At 36.4% G+C, this 13,085-nt stretch overlaps 1 protein-coding gene across 3 annotated transcripts in view; it reads left to right on the top strand.

The window, feature by feature from the left end:
• Nucleotides 1–10,865, top strand: part of KIF5C (kinesin family member 5C) — a 125,503-nt gene extending 114,638 nt beyond the window's left edge. For 2 of the 3 annotated variants that reach the window (XM_032769529.2, XM_032769528.2), the window contains exon 26: nt 6,409–10,865. The gene's annotated coding sequence lies outside the window, so the exon portion shown is untranslated. The remainder of the gene's footprint in view (nt 1–6,408) is intronic. The other variant, XR_004372205.2, reaches the window with a different exon arrangement.
• The last annotated feature ends 2,220 nt before the right edge of the window (nt 10,866–13,085 follow it).

The raw sequence follows: 13,085 nt of genomic DNA, 5'->3' as shown, positions 1-13,085 counted from the left end.
CTTTAAATGTTTCCTCTCATCTCTGTTTTCTCAGCTTTGCCTAAGCATCGCCTCCATGTACAGCTTTGATATGTTCCTGTGGCGTTTTCCTCATCTAGGAATTTTTCTCTGTATATTTAGATTGTGGCTAAATATCCCAACTCTGATATAGTTTATAGTTTGTTCATACATTCTTTATTGATTTACATTAGCTCCTTGAATGTGAAGCTAGTTAAAAATATTTGCCAAGCAGTGAGAACCATGAATGTTCTTCAGTATTTGTGCACCAGGTGGAGCCTGTCTGACACTCCTGAAAATGTTTTTTTAAAGGAATTGCTTATGAAGGAAGGAAATGTGGTTGGTTGGAGCCCACCCACGTTCCCTTTTTGTCCATGGCTGTTTCACAAATTTGTTTCCTGTAAAGGCTGGAAATTCCTAGCCATCTGATTATCCTGCTTTCTCAGCAGATTCATCATCTCTAGTAAATGTGGCCAGGATTACCACTGAAATAGTGTGCTAATGTCACATGGTTAACTCCATGCTGATGTTCATGTTAATACCTAAGTTTTTTGTAAACATATTGTTGGCTTTTTTATATTTTCTACATTTTCCTGGCAGATTTCAATTGAAAAACTATTAGTTAACAGTTTAAATTAGTCACGAGGATTTCAAATGAGCAAAGTGGCTTCTACTGGGAGGACCAGGAATATATCCTCTCTCATGCATTATTTACTTTGTAACTCTTTGTCTCCTAAAAGTGCCTTATTTCTTCAATATTTTAAAATTCTAATTATTATTTTAGGCAGTTAGTAGCTTTACTTAGCTGTACAGTTCCATCGCACTGACTAAAATGACTTGGACTCTAGCCAGGTGCCTGTCAGTTGTGAAAGAGACTGGGGGATGGTTACCTTCTTTCCAGTGATTTTGACTTTTCCCCCTTCCCTTAAAGATGGCTCTTATTCTGCTATTTTGTGACTCTTCCCTGGTTTCTTTTTTGAAAGTTTGCTGTTTGCTTTAGGCACTAAGCATTCTTGGATACTGTGTGTTTTTTGCTGAGAATGTCTCTTGTCATACATGCATGCAAACCATCCGTCTAATCACATTCACACTATTTAATATCCTGTGTGGGTTGTTTTTGCTGCTTGTGTTTGCCCTGAGCCCTGTTGCTACAGGCAGCATATTTTTGCTATAGATGAATTGGGCAAGCCTTTGCTGGGGTTTTTCGTGTATTAGCTCATTCTTAATTGAAGTTTGCTTTTGGGTCTTGCCAGCAACATAACCTAAGAACTTCATTGTATTGTCATCTACACATAATTACAAAGGAAAAGTGTACAGTAAGAGGCCTATAAGAAGTTTTACAGCAAGAACTATACTGGGAAAAATAAACTGTATCAGTGTATACCGAGTGTGCTTTTAGAAAATCATCTGCACAAAAGTACAATAATAAATGGCAACATCAAATTTGCTACAAAGCAGGTGCAGGAAACCCTCAAACAGAACTGCAGAAGTGGTCATCTTCTCAGAGATGCCCTGTTCGCTGCTTCCATGTTCTAGGAGCAGACTGTTACTGAATACCCTGTATCAACAGACCTTGGAACTAAATCTGGCTAAAACTGGAAATTTCCTGCAAACCAAATTGATTCTGAATTTTAATTTCGGACACACTGACACATGATGTTTCTGAAACGAAACATGTCCCCTGGATCAGCAGCTGTGCATGAAATTGAGGTAATTCTTGAAAGTTTGTCTAACCTGAGATGTCTTCACAAAACATTTTGGGTTCATCAAATCAGCATTTTTGACAAAACTGTCATATATACTTTATATTAATTTTTTTTTTCAAGTTTTTAATCCCACTAGAACAGAAAACCAACACGGCTATAAACTGGATTCTGTTTTGGTACTTGCATCATCAATAGAATTTTTATTCAATTTCCAGTTGCAGAACCAAATTCACTCTGTTACATCTATGCAATCCTATTAAAAATGGGACGTGTGTAATATAAGGTAGTTTTTGATATGGGGAATATTCTTACTGATCACTATGCTGGGCCATAAAAGACATTACTTGAATTTCAGATCCTAGAATATGGTGGTTAGCGATTGGTCAACTGAGTAACTTTGATCTGAAAGTCACTGATACAATAAATACGGAACTTCATGTTACTATTTTTAGAGTTGCTACTTCAGAATATAACTATATGCTTTAAATTTTTTTTCTTTTAACTCAATTATGTTGCCAAATCTAGGAGGGCAACTTCATTCTCCAGTCCATTAAAATTCCTTGGTCAATTTACTGACTTGCTTACTCTCTGAGATTACGTTGGCCCTGCAGCTAAGGGCCAGTACTCTGTAACCAGGCTGAGCAAGTGATTCCTGGCTAGATACAGTAGTCCAAATGCTTTGAGATCTTTGGATGAAAGACACTGCATAACTGTCAGTATATTATTAAAATGCAGTGTCTTGCACAGATACTCACACAGATTATTTTCACAGCATAGCTGATAAGTCATCACCATTGCACCCCATCATTTGAATTGTTTTAGAACTCTTGAAATAAAATTGTTCCCTGCTGAACTTCCTTTATAATCTTTTAACAGCAATGAAACAGGAATGTGATTCCTACATGAACTGTTTATTGTCAAGTGGCTTAGCCTACCCTATCTCCCGAATGGAAATTTTATGACATGATGAGGGAAGTTATCTTAATAGCCCATTGATCATTTCACACTAGAGATAATAGTCATTTATTGCTGTTGGTCTGGTCATTGATGTTAACTTATTAATCACAACATGGCAAAGCGTTTGTCAGTAAGTCAGTGCTATTTTTGCTATTTCTGCTAGCTCCAGTGGTGCACAGATTTGGATAAGCAGTTATAAATATAAAAAGCTAGATCTGGACAAAAAAACCAAATCACTCAATCAAGACTTTAATTGCCCCATCATGGTCCCATTGCGCTAGGAGCTGTACACATCTAGTAAAAAGATGTCTTTAGCTCAAGGAACTTAGCATATGACAAGACAGCAGGTGGAGGAAAGAGAGATGGGGAATGAGGAGAAAAAAGGAACAGGGAAATAATTGGCATAAGTAGCAGTCATAGCAGATCAGCTGCTTAACCACTGTCAAGTGTTTCATAAGCATCATGTCAGAGGTGTTAGGCCCTGTCCACATTAGAGAAGTTTGCAAAATGTGCAAACCTCAAATGTAGATTTGCTGCACTGATATAAAGTGTTTTTTTTTTTGCTAGTGTGGCTACTCCATTAATTTGCTAGATAACTCTTACCAGTGTCATCTTCACTTCACATAAGTGCACTGTGTATGCATTAGAAGCTGGCCCAGATATAAGTACATCAATGTAGTTACTCTGGTGCCAGTGTCTAATGGAGAAAGAACATCAAGGAATTGTAAATTTCTACTTTGGTTCCACAATTAGTTAGCCTGTTCTGAACCAATTCTTATCATTACAAACGCAGAGTAGATATACTAAAGCTGTTCAAAATTTTTTGAATTTCAAAGAAACGTTTTGAATTTACAAATTTTGACTTTTGTGTGGTGGAAGATTTTCGTTTTATTTATAAAAATCTCTTCCTCCTTGTGCGCGCACACAGTCTCCTACTGACTAACTGCAAATCACACCAAATACCAGAATTTGGTTGAGCATTTTAGTTTCTGTGATGCTCAGCCAGGGAATGTAAAGATACATGGCCAAGTTAAAAACTACATTTAAAAGAAAAGTCAACTTTTGTATTACTAAATGCAACTTAAACTTTTTAAACTGCAAATTTCAAATGGCTCATTTATTTTTCACCATTCATCTGGTGAAGAGGAGAAGGGATGGTGCAGGGGGTGAGAAGGAGGTTGTTGAATTTTGCTCGGTTTGGACATTGCAAACAGAGTAGTCAGTTTTCACTTTCTGCTTTTCATGCTGTCATACAAATGTCTAGGTTGCAAACATTGCAGGGAATGCTCAAACCTAAATGAGCTGTGTTCATGTATTTTTTTTAAGTTATAAAAATAATTTGTATTAATAAAAACAACAAGGATTCTGGTGGCAACTTAAAGACTAACAGATTTATTTGGGCATAAGCTTTCATGAGTTAAAAAACCACTTCTTCAGATGCTAGTGAGGTTATTTACCCACGAAAGCTTATGCCCAAATAAATCTGTTAGTCCTTAAGGTGCCACCGGACTCCTGATTGTTTTTGTGGATACAGACTAACACAGCTACCCCCAGATACTTGTATTAATAGCAGCTTTTTTTAAAAAGTGAATAAATAAAATACAAAGTCAGGGCCTGACTGATCCTTGAAGTGTGACTGTAGTAATTCACATTGTTGACTTTGAGCTGGCTGCTGAAGAAGAGAAAAAAAATGCAGCAGTTCTTGTTCTGGGGGCATGCCCAGAGCAGTGTGGCACTATGGCCATTCATGGCTGCTCAGTGGCTTTTGGGGGGCTGTGACATCCAGGCATAGTTTAAAGCATTCCTGATTCTGCTCCAATTATAGCTGGGGCTGGACCTGCCTCCACAGTCCCAGGAATTGGGAGCAGAAAAGTGACACTGAGCAGAGCTCTGGTGCAGCTGAGGATCTGAACCTTGGAGGGTCAAGTGTGGAAAGCCAAAGCCTTTCACAACTCTCTCTCTCTCTCTCACACACACACACACACACACAAACCACCTTTGTTAGAAAGAAGCTTAATGAACACAAAAGCATTCCCCAAGACTTCATTTGCTACCAGCACTCCAGCAGCACTACTCTGAAATGCTGACCTGCAACCTGGAAATCATTATCCAGATAATGATATACAAATAAGCAAGCTGGTATGCGTGGAGCCCATTATCTGTGTGGAAATACCAGACTAGCCAATGATAGGTAGGAAAACTACAAATGTATTCAGTTCTCCCTTGATGATGTATGAATGTCTTCATGTTTCAGCCCTCAAGGAGACTTGTTCCATGCTACTCCCACTCTTATTTGATATTTGCTGAAATTTGCATGACACTTTATTTGGTAAGAGGTGGGGAAATTCAAATGGAAATACTTTTACAATAGAAGTAATGCCACTCTGTGGTCTACTGAAATTTATTAAAGCAATATGTATTGGGATCTGTATAAATGAAATACTGTGTAAACACAGGCCAGTCATGTATATCTGTGCCTTTTCCTAATCCTGAAATCTGTGGTATGTTCCCAGCACCTCCCCATCCTTATGCAAGCTAGAACATTATTTAATCAACCAATAAAAAGTATATATTAAAAACTGCTTTGGTTAGTTGGCAAGAATTTACAAGCAAAGTGAGAAGAAGCTGACATACTGTCCCTGCATTTGTTTCAAAGCAAACTTAAAGAACAGAATTCAGTGTTTTGGTATTGAAAACACAAGTAAGAAGAAATGTTGGCTCCATTGACTTTTTAATTGTGTTTTGAATAATGGCATTTATTCTTTTTTTTTATTTACAATAACAAACTTACAAGAAAAAGTGAATAAGTAAGACTTTGATCATCTTCTAATCTCCAATTGTTGTTATAACCAGGCATGCAGAAAAGTATTAAATATATTAATTATATATAATGGGAAGTCTGTGACATGATTTAAAATCAAATATTTTTCTTGGAAGCCAATTCTTCCAAGTTGCTGTTTGTGAAATTATTTTAATGTACTTTAAGTAGCTTTCCCTTGTACTTGGCTGTTTTATATACCTTGAACTTTGTTTCCTAAAATTATTTGTTTCCATTATTTGTGGTAGATAAGAAAGATGTAGGTTGTACGAGCAGCTGAATATCTCTGTGTTAAGACATACGTTGAACCTTTGGATGTGATTTTGTTTGTTTTTCTTTATCCACATCCTGCTGTGGTTACAAACTCAAATACAGATGTGTTCCTTACTAAATAATATTTAGACAAATGGGCTTGATAGTAAAGATACTTAGCTACCTAAAACCACCTTTAAATATATCCCATTCTGAAATTGTACATCTCTATTGTTATATCCATATACCTAGCAATACAGGGAAAGCCCTATTAAAAGGTTGAGGGTGAAAAAAGGAAAAAAACAATTAAGTACTCTGATTGTAAATAGTCCAGTGGGACATATTTAAATAAGGACACCCTATTACATTTTAGATGGAAAAGAATGATTTTCACCACGGTTATTAATGTCTTTATGTATTGTGCCAATTTTGTACTAGGGACTTTAAAAATAGATAAGAAAAAATTCCCTGCCCTCATAGCTTACTGTCTAAGGCCCCATCCTGCAAACGCTTAGATGCATGTTTAACTTTAAGCAGATGAGTAATCCCATTTATGATATCTGGACTACTCCCATGCTTAAAGTTCTTTATGTGAGTACAGGATTGGGCCCAATAAATGTTCCCTTGCTGACCTAAATGTTCACTAACTTTTTTTTCTCTCTTCTCCTCTTTTGACAGGTCAGGCTCCACATAGCATGTTAAAAGACAGACATTAATTCACTGATATTTTTTTTTCTTCTTCAACCTGCTCTGTGTCCTGTTCATCATGTACTTTCTACAGCCATCTGCAATGCACTCTTTTCAAATAATTTGAGCTTCATAGAATCTCCATGTGTACAGAAGTGTGTTCAGCTCAGCTCTTCTTTGGAAACATACAATATCTGTAACATATCCATCTAAGTAACAATAGAAGGTCTGCCATTCAAAATATCTTCCATTGACTTCATTTTACCCCTTGGCCCTGGTTAAGTTGGGGCTTCTCTGCTGGCACTGATGCTGTTTGAAGTACTCTGTGGCATCAGTAAATCCTGACTTCTGGCATCAAAGAGTTAATCATTCATCAACCAAGTGCCATCAAAGGCAGTTGATTGTGTTCTGTCATGACTGATTTACTGTATAATATACATATTATTTTATATTTTTAGGGGATGAAAATGTGCTGCTATATTATTAAAATAATTTAAACACATTTTCTGAAGTAAATTTCCCCAAAGAAGCATTTTTAATATCCTGGTAAAATCTTTGGACCTCTATAAAAATATTCTTTACTATCATACCTATTAAAGGTCATACGATGGAATGGAGAGAAATCTGTTAGTATAGCATTACATTTTGAAGTTCAGTGGTCACACAAATTATCTCAACATCTGATCTGCTTGTAATTCTGCCTATGACGATATGAGTATTCCCTGAATTTGATAGCTAGCCATGAGTTTATAAGCAATGTTCATCATGAAATTCTGAAAGTTTTCAAAATGCTGCAGAAATCTTATTTGGGGAAAAAAGTGAGATGCTTCCCCCTCCCATCATGTTTCTGACAAGCCCTGATATGTTCATACTGGAATTCAGAAATGGGAGCTAATAGTCTCTTGGGTACCTAGAGAAAATTCTATTGAGTGTTCCTAAGAGAGCATGGGGGTACATACTTCAATTGTGCTGTGCAAAAAGAATTTATGAAGATGGCACATGTTAATACAGCATTGTGCAAGGGCAAAGAATGTAAATAAAAAATTTGTACTGAAACTTGATAAGATGCAAGTCTGCCTCTGGATAGCTTTAGCTCATTCAACCAATAATGAGACTACTTGCCTTTTTTGGATTCTCTTTTAGTGCCAGATACGAAGTTTCCATCTTCACAGCAGGGAGCACTGGAATCACCATGGAAAAGCTAGGTCAGCAGGCCAAAGTCAAAGCTCTTACGCTGGATACCTACTGCTTTTGTTTTACATGTGCATATCAAACTATGTCTTAAAGCAGTATAGATTTCAAGATGACTAAAGCAAGAGTATAGTCCTTTAGTCTTGGTTGCTGCTGTTTGTTTTTATTTAACGTTAGGGTTAGTTTTGGGGTTCTGAATGTGTTGTGTGTGTTGGTAGACATATATTTAAAAATATTTAACCTGCTACAGAGAATATCTAAAGATTCTGAATTGACTTCAGACATTTTTTTTCCTACAGAAATTATTTAGAAAGCTTTCAATTATAGCACAGTAAGTTGGATTTAATTTATTTTTTTTAAATGTTGCACTATTTAGGGAGGATTTTGTTAAAAGTATTTAAAGACTGCAAATTTGCATTTAATTTATTTTGTATTTTCCTAGGTTTCATTTCTTCTATTTTTCTTTAAATATGTGCATAGGCACCATCAGGAAAATGAACTGTGAACTTGTCATATGCGATTTCCAGTAATGGGACTATTTCAAAGTTACCCTGTTCTATCTTGATAGCTGTATATAGCTAAAATTTGTATATTTAACAAAGTATCAACTCTTTTCTTCTTTTGTTTCTAAAACCATTGTCTGAGTGGAATGCCAACTATGAATTATTATCAAACATTCTGTATCTTTTCTTCATACACTGAAGTCATGTAACCGGACTACGGTAGAACATGTTTTTCCTGTATCATTGATTTGAAATCTGTCACACAGCTATATTTAAAAATTGCTTCTAGCTTAAAACAAAGCCCAAGTTCCACATTAGAACAAAAAGCAAAATCATCCTGTTATGCATAACAGTTTAGATAGATAGTTATCTTCAGTTTCATTGATAAGTTAGCTCTGATGTCTCTTAGATAATCCTGCTAGTGCTGATCAGCCAGTCAGTCCATCTAGCTTAGATCACTTAAGCGCCTCAGAGTTAACTTTGAGATAACTCTATCACTGAAATGCTGAAGAGGGATATTATACTGTAATCCTCAAAGTGGAGGACTGAAAATTTATATAATTTGAACTCATGAATGTGTTGCTATAATTTCTGCTGCTGCTAGTATCTTCCATTCTTAAGACTATTTTAGGTAAGGGTTTAATTTCATTTAACATTTTTGTACTACTTTTTACAGTATCTTCTATATTTTATACACAAATGGAAACCACACCTCTGCTACTAGAGTTCAAAAGTCTGTATTTTGCTATTTCACTTAATACTGTTGTGGTTCCTTGGTATTGGCCGCCCCAAGCATCTGCTTCTTTAGCTGGTGCCTGGAGCCGGCCCTGCTTTTTCTTTCCTTTTTGAATGTCATATTTCATATTTATTCTAAATGTTTGCTTGCAAGGAAATTAATTTAAATAATTTAGATTAAATTTCATATGTAAAACTGTACACAGAACAAGTTTTACTAAGGTAATGGAGATGCTTTCATGGATTGACTTGCAATATGGAACTAAAGTGCACATTTTTCATTTTGCTACTAATTAACAGCATGTTCCTGCTCAGTTGTTTTTTTACTAATGAGTTCTATTGTGTTTTATCCTCAAATTCATCTTTTATTTATTGAAATGTGTTTTTGGTTTTGCTGAAAGTAAGGATCCTGGCTGATATGTGCAACCAAGTGTGTATGTCACCAAACAAGGGTGAGAATAGATTATCCTGAATGTATTGGAAACTTTTAAAAATAGATTCTTAACTATGTTAATATCTGTCTACAACAGACTTCTGAGTGACTTTTTTAAACTTAAATTTATGAAGAACCAGGAATTAACATACCTTGCAGTTCTCAGGTAAACTTGTAACTGTAGAATATGTGAAATAGAGTGCAATCCTCATCAGTACACTAAATATGAACAAATCTCTAACTAAACCAAATCAGTCTTTGGATTCCATATATCTGAAAGGAATAAGTATTTGAGGATTGTGGCTTCATACAATAGTGTGAATGTAATTTTCCTTGTGGGTGGGGGGACAGCAAGGTTGGGACAATAACTTTTTATAATATAAAGTAGATACCCATGACAAGAAAGGGAATCATTAAATCAAACTAGCAGGATAATCTTAATTGACCTTTGCTATGATATTTTTGCTTTAAGGACTTTATGAACTGAAAAACACACAAATATCTGCTAAACAAACACAGAAACAACACTTCAGAGTCTGTCTTAAACAATTTTGTCAATCTGAAATACTTGTAATTTCAGGAGGACTATGGGGACTGAGGCATTCTGTAGAATTATACGTGTCTAGTTTGTAAAGTGTGTAATGTGTACTGCAGATGTGTATTTTCTGGCCTCTGTGTATCTGTACAGTAGTGTTCATTTTAGGAAAAATTAAACTGTGGACACGTTTTGGTGGTAACAAGGGGAATAAATTGCCACTACAGCAAATGATGCTGTAATGTATTAAACTCTTTACAGCAGATCTGAACCCCTCTCCCGCTTCCATGGGTAAATCTTTTAATCTTGGTTCTAAAATACTATCTATTAAAGATGTATGGATACACTGGCAGACTGCATGATGTATCATCTAAAAACTGGTGAAGTGGAAAATAAACTTGAATTAAACTTTCTTGTATGCTGTGTTTGTGGCATGTATTAACAATGTCTATGGTGCCGACATGTCTTATTGGCTTTTTTCACCAAGAAATCTCAGCTCCTGGCATTATGGAAGTTAATTATTTTTGTGGCAAGCTGTATAAATGTACTGGAGCACTTGAAAAATGTCTGCATTTTAATCCTCCCCTAAAGGTGTGAAGTAGTCAGGGTTTTTCCATGTGCTCTAGGGGAGCATGTGTGGGAGTGGGGACTCTATCCCCCTTTTACAACTGCTGCTTCCTTTCCAGCTCCCCACCCAAATCTTCCATCCATCCATGCTTTGCTGGCTGGCATATGTGAGGGAGAGATGGCAGGGCATAATCCTGCTCTCATTCTATCCCCTTTAGGGAGCTTAATCATAGTGACACTGTCTGCTTTCTGTGTTTCAATTATAGCAAGCCTCTACACATACAATGCAACGGGGGGAAGGCTCTTGCATCCTCACAACTTCCCTTTCTGAGCTATCTAATGTTTGGTATTGTTAAATTTGTGTTTAAATGATGCACCAAAACCCTTATTTGAGAATTAAACTGTGAGGGAGTTTAGGCTTGATATAAAAGTTGATTATTTCTCTGGATACCCATAGGCACAAAAAAAAAAAGAATAATAATAATCCATGTCAGTGAGTCTCAGAGCCTAGATCAACTGATGTGTTCAAAGGGCTCACACAAACATGCTAAAAATAGCAGTGTAGACAGCTGTGCTCAGAGATTCACTGCTGGAGGTCTTTTTTTTTCCTGTATAAACGTACCCTCTGTTGGAAAAAGTGCATGAGCTGACATTCATCATCACTTGCATCTTCACCATATGTTCCATTCAGTTGCTTCACTTAGGATCCACACCAACATTTAAACACTCAAAATAGCATTCATGGGCAGGGGGCTTTTCTCTCAGCAATAGGCAGCTTCTTGTTCATGATGGATGCTCAATGTCAGATGAAGGCCTCTTAGTTCACAGTAGGCATTGCAAATTTCAGCTGCTGGCCTTGTGATTGCTGACTACTATGCCACTGAGCAGCTGAAGTATATGTACATAATCCTGTTCTTGGATAGACTATTTTCCAGTCTTTCTCTGCTGATCACTGTTGTGGGAATGGAGGTTATTCTGCCATTAAATCTGGGAGTTAACCATTATTTTGATACTTAAATTTAAACACTTTTTCTTATTAGTGTTCAGTGTATGGTGAATAATTTCTATGTGCTGCCTCAGAAGCCATGTATACAGAACAAACAGCTTCAACTTCAGCAGCATGAGGAAGTTTCCCCATTTTAGGGAGTTAGAGAGAGTACATCAGGAAACTCAGTCCTGGGCATTTTTCCCCCAGCCCTGCAACCAAAGGCAGATACTAGGAGGGGAGAGAATATATTTTCCCATGAGGTACAAAAAACCCCCAAACATCCCCCCCCCCAAAGCCTCCACAGATAAATTTGTGCCTGTTCAATAACAGAGCAAAAGGCTTGCGGGAATATCCCAACAGTTTTCTGTTCAGAGAGTTGGATGGCGTCAGTTAATTACCTTCTCTCTCTCCACTTCCTTTTAAAAATTCAGTTTGCCAAACTACAATAAGGAGCAGAAGATAAGATTTTTGTATCTCTGGAAGAGATTAGTTCAACTGTTAAAATATTAATTCCACATAAAACTACCAATTTAGATGAGAATGTATTCTTGACAAGATGCTGGGAACGCTATACTGCATTTCTCTTCTAACCATGCCAGACTTGGGTGCTTACATTGAAGGCTAATATCATTTTTAAATGGGAACTGCGAAATATTTGACTTATCAGTCTTGCAAAGAGCAGTTCTTCAGTCCTGAAACAGAAACATTAGTAGACATTTGAGTCCATAAGGTCAAAAAAGTGTTGTCTGTAAAGTTCAGTGATGAAAGTTTGGTAATCAACAGGGACATTGGTGGGTTAAATGTGCACTCCCATTGCCCAAGCTGGATCTCTTATGGCTTCACTCACTTGGGCTGTCAAGACAGCTTCTTTCACGAGCACTATATTTACTTTAAAATACTGGCTCCAATTTATGTTTATTCTTTCTTTCTCTCCTAAAGTCAGTGCAGATTCCCACCTAACTGAACAAATACTAAAGTTCAAGGAGCTTCGTATACAACACATTTATGTTGTAAGTCACTTTTGTAATGTGCCACACATCTAGTTTGAGACTAATTTCCCCATTTAATAAAAATAACTAATTGTTCTACTATATATTTACTTCACTAACCTATCTTATGCGTTAACGAAAAGAAAGTTTAACTTTTTGTTGCAAGACTCCATTCTTTTTTCACTCTAATTCTGTGACTGAAAGCAGATCATGCTAATAAAATGAATTGTCTTTCTATATATTTTCTCAACAACAGGTTGTAGAATTAATTGGAAATGTGTCTTAAACCTTCATCCAGCAAATTTTTCTGCATTGTCAGAAGCTTCCCCCCCCACTCACCAGGATTCCAAGTAGACACACTTGGGAAAGTTTATGAGATTAGGAACTTTAAACTGGGGAGGAGGTAGATTAAGTGTGGTCATGCCACTGTTTTGTTTATAGGTGGGTTTGGCAAGGGTGTCTAGCTCAAATAAATTAACAATACATAGTAAAGCAAGATAACTCACCAAATAAGTTCAAGATTTACATTCAGATTTATGAATAATGAAGTAATTACTAGCTGATGTGCAGCCCTGAAATTGTGGTGCAGATTGAAGTTCATACATAGCCCAATTCAACCCCTACTGTTTGATTCACAGTGGATAGGTGAGTTGGTTTTGGTTTTAGTTACAAGAAACCGAATGCCAGAAATACTCTGATTTTTTATTTAAAATAATAAAGTCTAGTC

The sequence above is a fragment of the Chelonoidis abingdonii genome, chromosome 10 (genome assembly GCF_003597395.2).
Source record: "Chelonoidis abingdonii isolate Lonesome George chromosome 10, CheloAbing_2.0, whole genome shotgun sequence".
NCBI lineage: Eukaryota > Metazoa > Chordata > Testudines > Testudinidae > Chelonoidis > Chelonoidis abingdonii.
Note: the sequence above shows the minus strand (reverse complement) of the source record. Positions and strands in the feature narration are given on the sequence as shown.